We start from the raw sequence: 20,634 nt of genomic DNA, 5'->3' as shown, positions 1-20,634 counted from the left end.
AAATTGTATAAATCTTTCATCTTTTACTAAATATGTGTGCATTTTTCTAAATAAATTATACTTCAATAAAACACTTATTTTAAATTGAGTCAAATAACTCAACTATTATAACAACCTGTTACAATATATAACTGTATATACACTATACATATAACTATATATTATATATAACAAGTCATATATATCAAGCTTAGTTTTAACAATCATCTTCCCTTACAAATATGGCCAGTTGAACTGAATAAGCCAGGTTCCAATGTACATTTAACCTAAATGATGTGCCAGTCTGAATTATATATTAAAAGCCACTCATCTTTCCACATTTATCATTGGATACTTAAGAAAAGTCTTGATATTATATTATCAATCTGGTGATTTTTTTTAAATTAGACAATTAGTATAGAGTTAGCAATAAAATTGAACTTTTATCAGTAACAATATATTAAATCAACTCTTTTGTTTTTGGACAATATTTTGGTTACTGCTTTTACTCTATTCTAGATTCTCCCCTCAATCTCTTACTTTTTTCCCTATTCCAAGGCAATGTCATCTTTTACTTTACCCTAAACAGGCATGATCAAATATCTTCTAGTGTTTTACAATAATAATGAAATGATCCCCTAGAAACAAAGCAAATAATTAATAGCCTTAGCTAGCATATTTGCTACATAGATTCTACTGCATTCAGTCAGGCTATTCTGAAGATAAATGCAAATTAATTTTTTCATTGCCTCACAATTCAAAACTCTGATGTAATCAAATAGTATTCCACGAAGACATAATTGTAGTTACTGAACTTCATTTTCTTTCAACAAAATGGCTCCATAAATACCAAAAGTAGCCATTCAGTTATCATATTTCAATATATTGGATGGAGTACTCTTCATTATTGAAAATGTGCAGATTTTACAAAATAAAAGAAAAAAATGAAAAATCAAAATGATTTCAGTGGGTCAATTTAACCCCAATCGCTTTAGGATACAATCTATTTTAGTTACTTCAAGCAATGAATAGAGGCACACCTGGAGCTGTCTCCAGGCCAGTTCACTGGTGTAAGTTAATATTCTCTAGCATCAGTTTTCCCGTGGGAATCCTTACTTGTTTTTTTTTTTTCAGCTTATTTGCTAAATGAGTGAGACTTACTGATTTCTGTACAGCTAATGAGCTGTATTGCAACTTGTTCAGCTGAAGTGCACATATTCTCAGTACCAACTACTTTCTAAAACTTATACTAATTTTAAAAAGCATTTGACTACCAGGTTCTTTTAAAATTCAGAATAAGAGAAAAAGAGATTAAAATTATTTATAATAGTCCTGACCAATCAGTGGCATAGGCTTCATAAATCTACCAATAGAACTATTTAACATCTTGTTTTTTTTCCAGTCTTTATTTCACTAAGAAGCAGATATTAAATTATGTCTAATATAACTGAGGGCTGAGTTGCCTTTGAAGATAAAACCAATTTTATTTTTAATTCACTAGTTATTGGGGAGCGGAATGAAAATGCAAAATGTATTTAAGCTTACTTTTTTCTGCTAGGCAAGAGAAGGTGAGGATGTGTTTAGAAATAATAGACAACTGCTAAGGGGAACCTAGTAATACAAAACTAAAAACTATAACTCTTTTCTCCAGAGTGTGAGATTGTGAAAACCTGAGAAATTATTTTTTCTTCATCCTGTCTCACAGAGACTATAAAGAAAAAAGCCTGCATTCCTCTGTGCCCATAATTTATAGATAAGCTGGTATTAAATTAGATACAAGATGTCACAATTAGTCTCAAATTGTAATCTCTTATACACTGACTTAACTTCTGAGTATAATTCCTCACAGAATGTATTGATGTTAAACATGATATTTTTTACAGACATTTCACAGAGAGAAAAGGATGAAGTAATATCTTAGAGCAAGAGAGACAAAGCTGCCACCTCACCAAAGGTAGGTAATCAATTTTCCACTAAATCAGTTTTGCATTATATAATGAGAGAATAAATTCTTTAAACAAACCAAAGCTGTATAGAGTGTGAAAAGAAATATGTTACACAGACAGTTTAAATTAATAATTCAACACAATATTGTATAAAGGGAAATCAATGGAGAATTAATATTAATACTTTTGACAGTTACAAAGTGATTTTTCTTAGTGCTTTATACCACGTAGAGATCAATGTCTTTAATCCATGATTTTATTCAGCAAACATTATAAAATTCTTCTGATCTTGAAGATATCACACTGGTTGTTGTAGAGGGTGAATTGTGACCCAGTGAACAGCTCAGGCCTGCCATCACCCATTGTTCTTTTTGTACATTTCCAGAATTTACATTCTCACGATTATTTTGGCTTGAAGCATTTGCTTGCACAGTGTTGCTACCATTATTAGATCCCAACTTCCATAGAACTCCCTTTAGTTTCTCACTGTCTCAGATATAGAACAAAATCTCATACAAGACATTTGTGTATACTAGACTTTTTGAAAATTTGGCAAGATTAAGAAGTTTAATCTCACAAGGAGGCTAACAACTTAAATGTTAGACAAATTTTCTCATAAACTGTCTCTTGGCAATATTCCCATGTTATTCAACTCATGTTCTCTTACCTCCATGCTCTTTTTTCTTCTGATCAGTGGTTCTTCAGACTAAAACCAGAATTCTCATTTGTTGCTTATACAGTACTCATTATGTATTTCTTCTCAAGCCAACTCAGGACTTTAGTCTGTTATCACAATTTGTAGCTTTTCTAAGTATCTTTCTACATGAAAATTGTTAGTTTCCTGAAAACCTTGATGATAGGTGTAACATTTTTACTTAAGTCACTAAGAAATGAGAGATTTGGTTAGTTTTCATTTAATTATTATTAAAAACTTCAGCTCTAAATATACTGATACATTAGGCCCTTTATTCTTTTTCCTCAGAGAGAAAAAAAAGTTGTATATATCTGATCTTCATGGGCATTTGATCTGTCAAGATCTTTTGATAAGGGAGAATAATTAACAGCAAATTTCTGCAATGCATTTTCATTTATTTCAAAACTTGCTATGTCAATTGATAGTAAGATTTATAGGAATCCCAAAAGAATTTAAAGGGATTTGTATTTCATTAAAGTATACAGACCAGAGACTTCCAGTGAGAACAGGCTGCAGCATCTCTGTTGTGGTTTTAACATATCTCCACAAATACCATGAAAGTACTCCCTTCAAGAAGAGGAGCCTAATTCCACCACCCCTTTAGTGTGAAGAAGAATTAATGACTCATTCGTAACAAACAGATAAAGCAGATGTGACTGAGTCTTATTTCAGAGACTACTAGATCATAAAAAATACTGAGACTTCTCTCTTATTCTCTTGTATTGACCCCTCTGAGGGAAGTTAGCAGCCATGTCATGAGGACATTTAAGTAGTCTGTGAAGAGGCCTATGTGCCCAGGAAATGAAACTTCCTTCAATAGGAATTGAGTGATAAAATGAGGCTTCCTGACAATAGTTGTGTGAGTAAGCTATCATGGAAGTAGATCCTCCAGCCTAAGCCTTCGAATAACTGCTGCCCTTTAGATATTCAGACTGCAACCATATGAGAGATGCTGAACCAAACTACCTAGATAAGCTACTCTCAAGTCCCAACTCACAGAAATTCTGAGGTAATATTTTTTGTTTTAAGCCATAAACATTTGGAGTAATTTGTTATGCAATAGATAACAAAAACTGCTTACAATTTTCTATAAACGGGAAGCAAAATGAGGAAAGCTTCTCAAATGCAAACATGAGTGATTTTCCATGGAAAAGGGAGAACACCTCGTATGGCAGAACCAAGAAGAGGGTGGGCTGAAAAGCTGAGAACAATGACTAGGGAATGCCTCACGGGAGCAGTAGTGGGCCCTAGTAAAGGAACATTTTCTACCCCCAGCTTAGTAGAGCCTGATGTATTTTGTAATTGCTAAGAAAGAGGGACTGATATGTGCCTTCGGCTCTCTACTTCTTACATCGGAATATTTTTTTCCCATCACACACTATATCTACCTTGGGTGCATGGAAGTCAGATTACTTCCCTTTTGTTCAAATAAACCACAGAAACCTCACCCACAACTGGACTTATTTAGATGATGAGGTCCTAGACTTTTGAGTCTGACTATACAATAAAATGAAAATCTTGGGAAGGTTAAATAAATTTGTGTGTAGGAGGAATGTAAATAATTGTCATTGGAGAGTATACTGTGATAAATGAAAAGTAGTTCCAAATTGTTTGCCTCTTCCTCCATCAAGAGATAGAATGTAAGTTTCTTCCTACATTGAGGAGTCGATAATTGCATGTTCAGTTTTACTTGTTACTGTAATTAGGTAATTTATTTAAATATTATGTAAACCATTGCTACTCAAAGTATAGTATGCAGACTGGGACTAGACTGCTACCTGATTTTTTACTGGCTGGCAGTGAGGTAAGCACAGAAATTGAGAGTTCCTAGAATCCCTCATAGCAATGTGATACTGCCAAACCAAACAAATACACATGGATCAGCAGGTGTGGCTTGGCATTTATGTTTTGTGAGAAAAAAAAGGCTCTGATATCTTAGAAGTAGTACCAAGACTAAGGAGTTTATGCCAGAAAGTAAATCATCGTATTGCTTCCTTCATCAAGAAGGTCTTGCAATAAAAAACTGTGAGCTAAATCAGTGTGATTATTGGCATGGTAAAAATTGTGAATTACGTAAAGGCTAGCATGAAAATATTCTTTTTATCAAGTGATAATTTGGGAGCTGAGGTACAGTGCTTACTGAAGAGAAAATTTCAGTTTGGCACGCTTGGACTACAAAATAAATTCTTAGTGGTTTATAAAATTTTTCAAAAATTGGTTTGATTTCAACTATGGTAAAAGACTTGGTTATATGTCTGCTCTTTTTAATAATCATAACACGTCCATGCAAAGAGGAAATGTAACATGTTTTCTAGTGGAAGATAAGGTCAGATTAAAGGGCAAAAACAAAAGTAGAAGCTTGGAAGAACAGAATTGCTAGAGATGTTATATTATGTCTCATAGTTTAACAATATTTACTAATGGAGTAGATGGTGACTCCAATATTGCATATATATGAAAATTTATCACCAAACATAATAAAAATTTGATAGAACATTCTGAATTTTATTTTCCATCAAAAGCAGAGTCATGCATAACAAATTCATGGATCCAGACTCTATTTTTTCAGCAAAAAAAAAAATAATAATAACTATTACTTCACAGGAAACATTGTAGGAACTAACTACTGCTGAAAGAGTAAAGATTAATTTTTGGAAATGCAGCACTGCTTACATCATTTTGCATAAACATTATAAATGAATATCTTGTACTGAGATTGCTTTAAAATCACTTTTATTTCTATTGTGTTTTAAAGCAAAGCATAGAAACTTTTCAAGATATACATTATTGTCTGTGAACATCGTTAATGTCAATCCAAACTATATTAAAACAACAATCAAGCACATCGATCACACTAAAACTTTAAATATTGATACATAGCATGTCCTTTCTAGATACTTAATATACATAATTATTATTTCCTTCTTTTTTTTTTGACAAAGAGCTATGAACATAGTGGTGCTTTACATATGAATTTTCTGTATGCATATTTGCAATGAATACTTTGTACAGGTTTTGTAATTCTTTTTATTTTTCCCTAGGTTGTTTTTGTTTGTTTTATATGCATTGAAATGTAATTTAATGTCTCTTGAATCTAGTAATTAAAAAATTAGCATTTGCCTCTTGTACAAAAGTACATTTTATTTCATTTCCTAGTAATTCACTTTTATTATATTTAACAAAAGCATCAATCTAAGATGGATTGGGTGGGGGAATTCATTTCCCATAGATATTTTGAGAAGCACCATTGTAATTTATTGAAATGTATGCATAGTTTTTAATCCTATGAAAACCAGGTTGAATGCTTTAGAAAGATTTGAAAAAAAAAATGAGCTGCTAAAAATTAGCATAAAATTAGATGTGGGCAAGAAAATGAAAGAATAAAAATTAAAATTTGAAATGTAAAGTCCTGCCTCCAAATTGCTTCACAATGTTTTCCTTTGACTTTAAACATTATGCAACCGAAATTCATGAATTGGGTATAGATTTACTAGAGAGTTTATACAGAATTCCAAGCAATCCAAACACAATGGAAAGGATTTCTTCCTCTAGAGTTTGATTAAGTCATGAAGCTGTGTATATTTGCATGTGAATATATATGTTAAAATTAGTTTTTAAGACATAAGCAACAAAAGAAAAATAGATAAATTGAGCAATATCAAAATTAAAAACTATTCATCAAAAGACAACAAACCGAAAAAGCAAGACATAAAATAGGAGAAGATATTTATAAATTATGTCTGATAAGGGGTTAATATTTAGAATTCATAAAGAACTCCTACAACCTAACAACAAAATAACAAACAACCCAATTTTTAAAAAGGCAAAGGACTTGAATAGACATTTCTCCAAGGAACATACACAAGTGGTCAATAAACCCATGAAAAGATGCTGAATATCACTGGTCATTAAAGATATGCAAAGCAAAACAATGAAATGTCACTTTACTTCCATTAGAATGACTATTTTTAAAAAATGGAAAATTGCAAGTGTTGCAAGGATGTGGAAAAATTGGAACATTTGTGCTTTGCTGCTGACAATGTAAGAGTGCAATCTCTGTAGAAGATAGTTTGGCAGTTCCTTAAAAAATTAAACGGAATTACCATACAATCCAACAATTCGTCTTCTAGATATATTCCCAAAATAATTGAAAGAAGGACTCAAACAGATTCTTGCACACCTCTGTTTATAGCAGTATTAATCACAATATCTAAAAGGTAGAAACATTGCAAATGTCCTCAACAGGTTAATGGATAACTAAAACGTGGTATATGCATATAATGGATGAACTTCGAAAACATTATGCTAATTGAGGGGATAATATGCAGTTACTGTTTAATGGGTACACATTTTCTATTTGGGATAATGACAAAGTTCTAGAAAATCTTCAGAAAATAGATAGTGGTTATGATTGTACAACATTGTAAGAGTATTTAATACCACTTAGTTGTACCTTTACAAATAGTTAAATTAAAATGGTAAATTGTATGTTATGTATATTTTGCCATAATAAAACATTTTAAAATTGTATTTTAAAAATCACGCATAATGTTTGTGATTTCTTATTTTAAAGAACACTTTTAAAGAATGGGCCAACTATTAATCCCAATTAAGTCAATTAAAAAGGCTTCTACATTTTATTTATTTTTTTGTGTGAACATGGTAGTGAATTTCCTTTAATCAAAGACAACCACGACAAATTCATTAACTATCTATTGAAAGCTACATTTTACTAAAAGCCATTTGTCTTTAAAAATGTTTAATCATACAATATATATAATACATGCTGCTCTCCTTTTTGGATTTCACTATCCACTTGAGTGCCATGGCTGGCGTCAAACACTTAGCTCTAAGATCTCAAAGGTCTTCACCATCTCCTCTCAGTCACAATAACTCAAAGCTATAATTCCTTGATTTCTAATTTGGGTGTTTTGGGTCGATGACCTCACTTTCTTCATTAACATTAATAGGCTCTATCATTGGCCGTCGGTCTTGGTCAAGTTTTATCCTTGCAAAACCATCCCTTATAATGAAGGAAACATGAAGGATGTTTTCCATGGTATGGGGGAAAGAGTATGGATTAACCACAAAGTCATCGAAGGACATAGGGGTATCAGGATCTTCTCGAAAATATGTTTGCAATAATCTCGAGATTCTTTCTACTTTTTCTGTTGCTTCTTGACGAGATTCTTGCATTCTTTTTAACTGGGCAGGCATTTCCCACTGCTCTTCTATCATACGAACTTTTCTTAGACAATCAGTTGGTGGCTCTGGCAGAGGGAATTCTCCTTGTATTGAATTCAACAGAAAGTGGAATGTATGGGTTTTATTACAGGTGATGTCTGTTGTTTTGCTTGATATTTTCCAGGAGTTATAGACTATGAATTTAAAATCAGAACTATCTTCATCACGGATAAGTTCTTCGGCTTCTAGTGGATTTACACTCATGTGTCAGTAGAGTTTCAACATGGCAACATATCAAACGACTTCAGATCAGAATGCAATTGCTTTGCTTTTTCTTTGCCCAAATCTGAAACAAGAAAGTGAGCATCCAGGACTGCTTCTCTAGCTCGGGACACACTTCATCGGGATACTTCGAGGACCTCCGATAATTCGTTGCCGGCATTCAGTCTAGCCTGGTCCTAACGGGGGATCCGGCAGCACAGATAGTGGTAGGGCTCCTTCTCCAAGCTCGCCGGTCTGCCATCTCGTCCCTGAATCCGATGGCTCTTTCTCCTCCAAGCTCGGGCGCTCCGGGTCCCTGCGCTCGGGTGCGGCGCCGCAGCAGGACTCAGGCGACAGCGGGGACCGCGAACCTGAGCGGGAGCTGGTGCGATCTCGGTGCAGGTCGCGGCCCCAGCCCTCAAAAGGCTGTCAAAAGGCTTCTACATTTTAAATGCCACTACTGAAAACTACTGTGTCCAGAAATCAAGGAAATGAGTAAGAATTCAGAGGAAATTATGTTCAACAACGAAAGTATGTAGTTTTAACTGGAAAGTCCCTTAGGCTAGAGACCAAAACATGTTATTGAAAAGTGATATGCTACAAATTATGTCAATAAATAAATATCACTGTGTTTTTCATCTTTTTGATGGAATTAATCTAGTTTGTTGTCCAGTATAATAGAGTATAACATAGTATAATCAACCCCTCTGACTTGTTTTTATTTGTTTCCTCCTATATTCTTATGAAACATTATTTAACATATTAACTAACCTTAAACAGAATGCTCTTTGGGTGAGATATTCTTAAAAAGATACTAATCATATCGTTTTATACCACACATCTATTCCTTATTAAGAGAACTCTGATTTTGTTTGGATTAGTAATATGATCATCTCAAATCTTGAATTTCCAGCCTTTTACGTGGAGGACTGGCCATGTGACACAATCTAGTGAGGTAGGTAGAGAGACTTTCAGGAAAGTGCAGTTTCCCCATATAAGACCATTTCTTCCTCCTGGTGGCAGAAATAAAATTGGAAGTAGTTGTGCCATTTTGTTGCCATAAAATGATCATGAGCATAAATCCACACACTAAGAATAGCAGAGAAGAGAAAAGGAGACTGAGGAATGTGGATAATGTAGCTCCAATGCACAGCCCTAAATTTTACACCCCTAAACTTCTTGTTATGGGAGTAACAATAACTCTTATTAAGTCCCATGGTCTGATCTCTATGACATGTAGCTGAATCTAATCTTGAATCAGTTATGGATCCTTGAAATTTTATTTTTAAATTCTACTAAAGTTGCGGCAGCTTCTGAGAAGTTGAACTATAGATTAGGAAAAGAAATTGCAAAATAAATCCTCTGACAAAAAGCCAAAATAAAAAAATAGACACTTGAGGCTTTAAAAATAAGCTAAAGAAGACTCAATAATATTATAAGATCTTCATAAAGAAAATGCAGTTGACAATTCCAAAATAAACTAATAAAGAAAGAGTGGACAAACAATGGTACCCATGGCAAAATGGAGCAGGAACACTACATCTCAAATACAGGAAACACGTCCATATGGCCAATAATGCACATACAACAGAGAAACTGGCCCTTTTGTCCACATGCTGCCCTTTCAATTCTTCCTACTTATTACAATTTAAGATCTGATGAGGAACCTTCCTGCTTGGCTTTCATCTAATTTTTTTTTTTTTTTTTAATACAGGAAACATCACTCAGTTACTCCAGAGTGGAAAGAAAAACTCAAATTGACATCGGTGCATGACAGCATGTCTGTCTGATGAGTGATTTCCTAAAAAGAAGCAGTAATGAAATAGACACTGAAATTCTCTGTGGAATATCACCCACCGCCTTTCTCTGACTGTAGAGACCAAATTTCTATTGCCTCCATAAAGGAGGCTCACTTAGAGAAATGAGAAATATGTACCAAAAGAAACCTGTCATTTTGTAATTTTCTCTCTCTCTCTCAATCCCTCTCCCTCTTTCCATCTCTCTCTCTCTCTCTCTCGCTCTCGCTCTCTGCAGCTCTCTCTCTCTCTCTCTCTCACACACACACACCCACACACACCCACACACACACGCGCACACACACAATGCAGCTCCTCTGATCTACAGTAAGCCCATAAGAGAATAGAGAACTTCTTCTAATTAACTCATTCCTCTAGTTAACCCACAGACTTTACTAAGAGAGCAATCTACAGAGAACCCACAGATTGCTAACAGTGCAATAATTTACTCAGTCATTGATTACCAAGCATTAGTTTCACTCTCTTCACCTGAGAGAAACATCAAAAAATTGACTGTAATTTTAGGCCTCCCAGTATAATCAAGGTTGTGTCCTGATCAGCATGAATGTGTGCTGCCAGTCAGAATTCCTGAGCCACAACAAGCTCTCAACGAGACACCATGTTCATCATGTTAAGAATGGTTAGAAAGACTTTTTTGTGCCTTTTCTAAAATATTTGGAGTTTAGTTGATGAAGAGAAAACTATATAGTCTAAAACACCGATTCATCTCTGCAGCTAGTGAGACTGCATTTTCAAGCACTTACAATATATATTTATTTAGCAATGAGTTTGCCATCCAGGCATTTTTAAAAGGGAGAATTTCTTCCAATAGATCTCTGGTAGGGTAACCATGCCTTGACCTCAATTTTCTAAACTGTTATAAAGTTTTGGAGATCAGAAGATGTCTCCAACCATCAGCTAGCTGAGCAACATAGCCTTTGCCTGTTTAAAGGGTACAGCTGGATCTTCTGGACTAACTGGTCTCAGAATCTTCTCTCTTCTGCTCTTTCTGTTTCTCTGTCTGTCTGTCTCTCTCTCTCTCTCTCTCTCTCTCTCTCTGTGTCTGTGTCTCTCTGTGTTCTTGAAAAAAAGATGAAAGAACATGAGATAAATAAAGACAGAATATTTAACAAACAAGCCAATCATTATAAAATAAATTTGTCAAGGTAGATGCAACTGCTCTATTCAGAAAAAGACTTTGGAGACAACCTACTTTTTCCATGGAAAGCTCTTTTCTGAATGTTCCACGTTATCCCTCACCTAGGCTCTTACATCAGTCCTTTCTCACATCAAAATATTTATTACCAAGTACCTTTCTGTCCTTGAACACACCCAGATAACTCCTGTCTTAAAAGCATCTTCTTTTGATGTTACAAACCATGCAAGCTTTTGCCCTAGTTCTTCCCTACATTTCATTCTCAGAATTCTTGAAAATCCAGGCTCTCCTCCCAGCCTTTGATTTTTTACCATCCAATAAAAACTTAATCCCCTGCAATCTGGTTTCCACCTCCATGGTTGCTAAAACTGCATTTTCAAATGTCACCAAATGTAACAGCTGGTCCCAAGCCTCAACATAAATCCTTCTCTTCCCTCAACTTCATTATCACCACACTGTCCTGTCCTTCTATGCCAAGTCTGCTGATCTTTCTGTCCTCTCTAGCTCCATTGCCTCCTCTAAATCCTTAAACATACATATTCCCAAAGTTTAATTACCACCCATTTCTTCTTTTCATAGGTTTCCTTTGTTAATTTCAAAGGTTTTAGGGAGGGACTTCAGTCAATTTCTTTATATTTTTTATCTGACTTTACCCTCTCCAAACCCCACACAATACATTTCTAGTCTCTTGTAAGAATCTCTACAATGGTATTTCAAATTAATGTATCACAGTCTCATCAACTTCTCTCTCTCAGTCTCCTTCTCTATCCTTCAAATAGATGTTCTTTTAACTTTTTTGTTATTTAAATTATGTTCTTAATTATGCTGCTCAGAATCTTACAGATATCATTGACCCTGTCCTAAGTCTCATAGATTTTGCTTCTGATGTATCTATGCCAGGGTTTTTCCAGTCCTACTGTCACTAACACCATACACACACACACACACACCCACACATAACTATACAAGACTCTTTTTTTCTTGAATTTTTTCTGGGCTTTTATTTTCAAGAATGAACAGGCAAGTTTTAATACAAAGAACTATTAACAATATAAGGGCATTGACTACTAAGAGGAAAAATAGAACTAAGAACTCTTAATAACACAGTAACAGCAGATAAGGTGCCGCCACAAGCTCTAGGGCTAGAGCAGACCACCTAAGGAAGGAACCAATGTGGGAGAGCCCTCCGATCCCTCTTTCAAAGCTATAATCTAGATATCAATGGAAAGGGTGCAATATTGTTCACTGGTGGGCAGGGACATTTGTGGAGGTGCTGCACTGGTAGATTTCCCCAGGAATTCACCCTCTGGGGTCTGGGATATTTTCCACCGAAAGGTTTTCTGTGCATCAGTCAAGGAGATTACTAATAGTATGCACACCCTAGCATCAGAAAAAAGATCCCCTCCCTCCTCTGTCCTTCCAGTACTCCCTGCTGATGAAGTGAGATGATGAATAGTGAATACGGAGCTGAGAGGCGTGGGTTATTACTGACACATTAGGCAGCTGAAATCCAGAATGTACTTGTCTGAGAGTAAAGACTGAAGAAGTAACAGAGCATTGACAAAAATTTACTTCTCCTTGTCCAAAATATTTTATAATATATCACTTTGGTTAGATGAGACAATCATGGAAGTGAGTCTGTAGGCAAGAAGTCCAGGCAAACATTCCTAAGTGCTTCATTTATGCCAAGCTCTTACAACTTTAATAATAGATATTATTCTTTTTTAAACTTTATTTTTTTGTATAAACATTGAAACTGAAGTTCAGTGAAGTGAAGTCACTTAATTATGGTCATATAGGAAGTAAGTGATTTGATCTCTGGTCTGATCCCAAAGTCATAATCTTTTGATTATGCTGTGTAACAGAAGAAAGTTCACTAGACCACGATGTAAAAAAACTTGAATTTACATTTTCCTTATGACAGCCTAAATTTGCATGCTAGTCATCCATTTCATATTACTCCATTAGTGTTTCAGGCCCCTGAATGAGGGAAACAACATTGCTGCCTACCAATTCGTAGCAAAAGAGTGTTATAAATACTAAAGCACATCAAACAAAATTTGTAGAATTATATAAAGAAATAGATTTTTCAGTAAATGAAGAACTTGATCATCGACCAGATTGTCTAATTTGCTTCTTTCTGTGCCTTTTCCAGAACATTATAGTCCTCGGTGAATCAATTGATTTTAAAGAGTGACCAATTTGATTCATTCGAAGGCTACTCCAAGTAAATATGAAAATATAAAATTTACAAATTTTTACATAATTTTAAACAAATAATTTGTTTCAAAAATATGTACCTGGCATTTAATAATTCTGGTAGGATATTTTGCATTGTTGAATGAACCAGAAATTTCTTTCAACGTAGGTAAAAGAAAGTATATGTGTTTAAAGTCACCATTGCATTTATTTCTCTAAGAATTTTCCATGATTTAAAATCAATAATTAAGGTATTTGTTGCTCTGTGGCCCCTTTATAAAATGAGTTATCAAAGGCTTAATACTTACTAGAATGTTAAAAGAAGCAAAATCTTATGCTGAGCACTCCTTTGGAAATGTATGGGCCATGTAGTAACCATAGTTTTCATCCTTAAGGCTGGACCTGTACTGAACAGTGCATCACAATGTATCATTTGTATCCTGCTGGTACTATATTAATTCAGGATGAATAAAGCACCATTATTCGAATAAGATCATGCAGGATTTAAATGCCTTAAACAAGGCACATAGTGACTGAGGATTATGTATCTTAAACTGTCTCTCAGATTTTCTTTATTTACATGAAGGAATTTGGCCTATTAAAATAAGAATATAACTTAAAATAGAGTGAGATTTCTAATTCTCTCCAAATTTCTGGGCTTTCATGTAAAAGAAGACAACGTCCATTCATGCTTAAAGGTGTTAAAGGATGCCTAAAACTCTCCATCAAGCCTTCAATGGCTGAACCATTCTTCGCCGATTTCTCTCTCCATGAACTCTCTTTTAAAGGTAAACTGTAGTGAAATTTTATGCTATTTTCTATTGTTTGCTCTAATTTTCTGTGACTCACTAGTATATTCACACCCAGGACATATAGATAAAAATACTACTTTTTTTATTCTACATACTTTCATAATTCTCTTGAATCCATGGAAGGCACTCAGTAAATATCACTAATGTTTGATTTGCTTCTTTCAAAGGATGGGAAGACATATGTACGCACAGATTATAATTGTAAGGCATCATATTCATAAATTTATTTATTCATTTATTCTATGACTCTTTATTAATTTCTGGCCCCTGCCCTAATATGTGACAGATTATGCTAAGTGTGATGAAGAAATTTAACAAGTTAATGAAAGCGAGAGTATCTAGGGTGGGGGAAAGTAAGGCTTTTGGGATAGTGTCAAGAAGAGGCTCTAAGGAAGAAAACATTTAAATGAAAAACTGAAGGAGGAGAATGAAGGAAAAGAATCATGTGAAAAGATGAAAAAAGAAAATTCCAGGCAGAAAGAACAGTGAAAAGTCAGAAGGTAGAAGTGCTAGTGTAGACAAACTTTTTAAAACTTAAATAAGAATGCATAGCTTGAAAAATCAAGGGACTCTTGGTGAAGGTGGTCAAAATTTTTACTTTTTCTCATATAATTTAAGATTGAAGTGCCAGGACACACAAAATTTTAGTGAAAATAATTTTTAAGCTCAAATATTTCACCTCATGTTTAATCTCTGCTATTTGCTTATAGTTGCTGATTATATTCTTAATATAATCTGAACATTCTTAATTTCAAAGATATTATTAAATATCCTTAAATTTTGTGTGGAATATATAGATTTCTTTTTTAAAAAGCATATTTATTTTAAGTTAGATGATTGAATCATCCTATGTGTCACTTTAATAGATGAGGAATGGTCAGTAACCATTTACTGAGGTCATAATATAAGCAAAGGATGTTACTAATTTATACCAACCCTCTTTGATTTCAAGTGAATGATACAAACAAAAATTAATAAGACATTCCACCAGCCAAACCATTTTCCTTATTTTGTAGTCAACTCCTTGTTTGCTATAACTTAAAAGAAAGTTTCTAAAGGTTTGTAAACAAATTAAACTGTGCTTATCATTATTTAACCTGATTTTTTTAAAGCCTAATTGCATCTCTAAAAAAAATCAATTTTTCACTCTGCTCAAGTTAAATTAACTGTGCTTGACTGGTTATATTTTCAGAAAAGCAAAACAAACTTGAAAATCATTGCTGTGGTGATGAGAAAACCTCCTAATTTGTTTTGTCAGAGCTTTCAACGTTATGCTAAAAGTACAGAGTGTAGTAATTAGACTTCATTTCTCTAACAATTATTGCCAACTTCCTGTACAATCCTGTTTCACTGCCTGGTACTATAATAATGCCAATTTAGAGAATTACGTTTTAGAAATGGAAAAATAATTCAAATACAGAATTTTGGCCCAAAAGGACTGACCTACATTAAATAATAAATATAGCATATTTGTATTCTTCATCCAAATGAATAAGTTCTTCTAAATTTACATTATTAAATACAATAATATTTTTTCATAATTGACATAGAGCTTCAGTATTCAAAACTTTATTTCATCACACAAGAATCCTAAAAAGTAATTTTTATTATTTCTATTTCATAGAAGCTAATATAAATCAACTAGATAAATACCAATGTCCTCTAACCCACATTCTTTAATGATTTTTATAGCATTCTTCAGCTATATTTTAACATGATCTTTCCATTCTTATAGAATAATTTATTTTAAAAATCAAGATTATCTCATGCTTTTTTGTAACTAGTAAAGGAAGCAAATATAAAATTCAAACTCTGTAGATTTTCATTCAATTAAAAAATACTTAATAAGATTGGTACTGTGATACAGAATTTAAAAATATAACTCCTCTCAATACTATAGTTGCAGTAAAAACAGCTACATAAATAATGACAGTATAGATGTAAATGCTGTGAAAGATATATTCTCGGTTAGTATGGGACCATGAATAAGGGGTGTCCAATTTGAGATTCTGATACAGACTCGATAAGTTCTCCCTTAATAAATGATTTTGTGAAACAGTTTTGAATGACTGTTAGTAGTTATCCAGATAAAGACAAGGGGAAGGAATTTCTGAAATAGCATGCCAGAGTAGCAAAAGCAAAAAGGCACATAATTGTAGGATTTGTTTCAGTACTTACAAGTATTTTGGATGCCTGGAAGGTCAGATTCAAGTGGAGATTTGGCAGAAGAGCAAGAGATCACTGAGACCACGCCATTAGATACAGTGCACCTGGATTCAGAGTTCAAACTTCAATCTGCTGGCCATTCCTGATGTGTTTGTTTATGATTAAATACAACGCAGGTATTTGAGAGTGGCATTTTATTTTTAAATGTTTATTTAATATTTTTATTACAAAAGGTATACTACTACATTGTAAAATTCAAACAACCAATTTAAAATAGTGAAAGTAAAATTCCTTTCCATGTTTCCATTTCCCAGAGTTAAGTGTGTGTTCTCAATTTTTTCCATACATATGTGTGTGAGAGTTTGTATATCGTTCTATCATCTATCTGTCAATCTATCTATCATCTATCTATCTAATTATCTAACCTGCCTACCTACTCTTTCTACCTCATTTTCTTTGAAGGGTATGAGTATTATATTGTATGACTATATTACATCATTTACCCAGTCTCTGAAGATGAACATTTTGACTGTTTCTACCTTTGCTATTATAAAAATGATTTTAATAAATAGCCACATACATTGATATACATCTATACATGTTAGTTTTATATAGGGTAAATCTCTAGCTTTGGCAGTGCTGAGTTGAAAGTTCTATCCATTATCAACTTTGATTGAAATATTATTTAATTGTTCTCTAATTCTTTGTGTGAATTTTCACTCTTTATTGACATTTTCCATTATAAATAAATCCATCCTTACCCAATTCTGATTCCAAAGATGAAATATTCCATTAAAATATATAATAAAATAGATGACATTTTTATAGCACTTTTATGTTTATAGATTTTTTTTTTTACTTATCATTAATAGTATGTATTTTGATTCAAACAAAAATACTCTGACAGAATGAGGCAAAAATTATTCATGTTTTATTTTTCCTTTTTTTTTTTAACCAGAAAAACTGAACATCAACTGAGTGGTACCAATTTGAGTACTATTTCCCGTCGCATGAGGCCTCAGAGTACGATACAAATGAATATTCTATGGGGTTCACACATTTCTTTCTGCCCTCTTATGGTACCAAGTGAAAAAACTGCTGTAGAATCATTGTGGCTAATAAAGCTCCTCTGTCCACATAGACTCAAAATATTAGAGTCTATTATAAAAGAAAACAAAAAAAGAATAAAGCTAGTTTCAAAGATTAACCTTCAGGAGGTAAAAATTTGATCTGATCTTGAAGCAGTGGTTTACAAAACCTGTTTTGTTTTGCTTTTCAGTAAAAGATGTTTATTTCTATTTAAATATCTATTACTTTCCCAGGGGACTAGAGAACAGGCTTTATAATGAATACATTTAACTATGGCAATTTTGCTTTCAATTATCTGTAAAGCATCTTAAAGTAGTGTAAGATGCCCACTGCCATGAATGTTCTGTTAAGCTCAGGAATAAGAAGAATGGAAGATGAGGTCAAGACTCAGAACACTTCCAGCGCAAGGTTTGCTTTCTTTTCATGAAAAAAAGCCACAGAGTTGTCAGTGAAATAAAAGTTGAGGACTAAGTAAGCAATTAAATGTGTAAAAGTGATGATAGCTAAATGTACTTGGCAGTAGTGTTATTAAATCAAGTCTGAGTTGAAGTCTCATTTTACAAATGAGGGAGCAAAACTCGGATTAAGCCTGGAAACAGATCTTGCCTTTATTTTCCTATCAGAAAACATGACATCTGTAGGAACAACTGGGAAAGCCTGTGACCCTAGGAAGTTAAGACTGAAACAATACAATTCAGGAACTAGCAAATGGGATTGAAGATTAAAGGGAAGACAAAATATGTGCCCAGACGGAGTAACTTTATATTATCAGGTTGCATCTCTGTTTATTCTGAAGGATATGTCATTTCTATCTCACACTCTTTTTACCTTTTTGTATTTTCTAATTTTTTGTAATAAAAAAGTAAATTTTATTTGCCTTTTTTTCATGTTTAAGCTGTATTTAATGTCCCTGTTAGTTGTACCTGAATTTAATTCTTTTTTTAATTAAATTTATTGAGGTGACTGGCTAATAAAACTATATAGGTTTGAGTGTATATTGCATTGTTTGTTCATCATTCAATGTTAAAATTATTTCCATCACCATATTTTTGACCCCCTTTATCCTTACCTACCTTCCCCTTCCCCGCTTCCCTCTGGTAATCACTAGACTGTCTGTGTCCATGAGTCTCTGTTTGTCTTGTTTGTTGCTTTCAGATATATATCCCACATATAAATGAAATCATATGGTTCTCAACTTTTTCTATCTGACTTATTTCGCATAGTATGATAATCTCAAGATCTATCCACGTCACAAATGACAGAATTTCATCTTTTCTTATGGCTGAGTAATATTCCATTGTACATTTGTACCGCATCTTTATCCAATCATCTATCGTAGAACACTTTGGTTTTTTCTATGTCTTGGTCATCGTGAATAATGCTGCTATGAATATGAGGGTGCATATATCTTTATGGATAAATGTTTTCAAATTTGGGGAGTAAAAACCCAGAAGAGGGATTGCTGAGTTACCTGATAGTTCTATTCTTAGTTGATGAGGAACCTCATACTGTTTTCCATAGTGGCTGCACCAATTTACATTCCAACCAGCAGTGTAAAAGGGTTCCTTTTTCCCTGCATCCTCCCCAATACTTGTTATTATTTGTTCTGTTGATGATAGCTATTCTAATAGGTGTGAGGTGTTTTTTGATTTGCATTTCTCTAATAGCTAATGAAGTTGAGCATCTTTTCATATTTCTGTTGGCTATATGAAATGAATATGATTAACTTTTGTAATGAGAAGTTACAAATGTATTTTGAAATAAATCTTATTGAGGTATAATATTCATACAATAAAATGCAACCGTTTATGGGAACATTTCAATAAGTTTTGTTGAATGTGGCCACCACCACAGACCCAATTTAGGACATTTCCATCACCCCCCAAAATTCCTTTGTGCCTCTTTCCAGACAATAACCCTCTACTTTTAACCCCAAGCAACTACCAATTTGTTTTCTGTCACTAAAGATTAGATTGTTCTTTTTCTTGAGATTCAAATAAATGGAGTCATACAATCATACTGAATGTATCCTTTGTTTCTGGTTGTCGTTTTTTTGTCTATTTGTGGGTTGGTTTGCTTGTTTTGTTCAGCATGTTTGTAAGACTCATTCATGTTGTTGCAAGTGTCAGTGGTTCATTCATTCTATTTCGTAATAATACTCCGCTGGGAGAATAAACCGCAATGTGTTTATCTACTCACCTGTTGATGAGCATCAAGAATGTTCCCAGTTTGACACAACTAAAAACAATGTTGTCAAAGCATTAATGTGTAAATCTTTGTGTGGAGATAAGTTTTAATTTTTCTTTTGAAAATATTGAGAAGTGGGATTTCTGAGTGATATTATGTCTATATGTTTAACTTTATAAGAAACTGAAAAACTATCTCATTTCACATTCCCAGTGTGTGTGTTCTAGTTGCTACATACACAATCTTGACAAAACTTAGTATTGTTTATGTTACTAAATTTAACCATTCTGGGGGTTGTGTAGTGTTATCTCATTGTTATAATTTTATTTCTCTACTGACTAATGATATTGGACATCTTTTCATGTGCACATTGTTCCTTTGTATATCTTCTTTTGTAATGTGTCTGGCAAAATTTCGTGTACATTTAAATTGGGTTATTTGCCCTATTATTAAGTTGCAAGAATTTATGTTAAATATTAAGGCCATAAGCCCTTTGTCAGATACATATGTATCTATACACAACAAATATATAGTACAAATATTTTTGCAGCCTCTAGTTAACCTTTTCATTTTCTTAACAGTCCTTTTTTTTTGGTTAAAAAAATTTTTTTTTTATTTTCAGTTATAATTGGCATACAATATTACATTAGTTTCGAGTGTACAACATAGGGATTAGACATTTATATGACTTAGTAAATGATCACCCCAATAAATCTAGTACCCAAACAACACCATACATAGTTATTACAATATTACTAACTATATTCTTTATATTATACTTTACATTCCCATGATTATTTTGTAACTATCAATTCGTACTTCTTAATTCTTTCACTTTTTTCACCCATCATACCAAACCTCCTCCCATTTGGAAACCATCAAAATGTTCTCTGTATCTACGAGTTTGTTTCTGTTTTGTTTGTTTATTTTGTTCCTTAGATTCCACAGTAAGTGAAGTCATATGGCATTTGTCTTTCTCTATCTGACTGACTCCACCCAGCACAATACCCTGTAGGTCCATCCATGTTGTTGCAGATGGTAAGATTTCAAGTTTTTTATGGTTGAGTAATAGTCCATTGTATGAATGTACCACCTCTTCTTGTTTCATTCATCCACTGACGGACACCTAGGTTGCCTCCATATCTTGGCTATTATAAATAATGCT

The 20,634-nt window shown here is 33.5% G+C and overlaps 1 pseudogene; it reads right to left on the bottom strand.

Moving 5' to 3' along the window:
* Positions 1–7,454: 7,454 nt before the first annotated feature.
* LOC120599676 (non-structural maintenance of chromosomes element 4 homolog A-like) overlaps positions 7,455–20,634 on the bottom strand; it is a 72,436-nt pseudogene continuing 59,256 nt past the window's right edge.

This window comes from Pteropus medius, unplaced genomic scaffold (assembly GCF_902729225.1).
Source record: "Pteropus medius unplaced genomic scaffold, Ma_sr-lr_union100, whole genome shotgun sequence".
NCBI lineage: Eukaryota > Metazoa > Chordata > Mammalia > Chiroptera > Pteropodidae > Pteropus > Pteropus medius.
The sequence above is the reverse complement of the archived record's forward strand: the minus strand, read 5'-3'. Positions and strand labels throughout refer to the sequence as shown.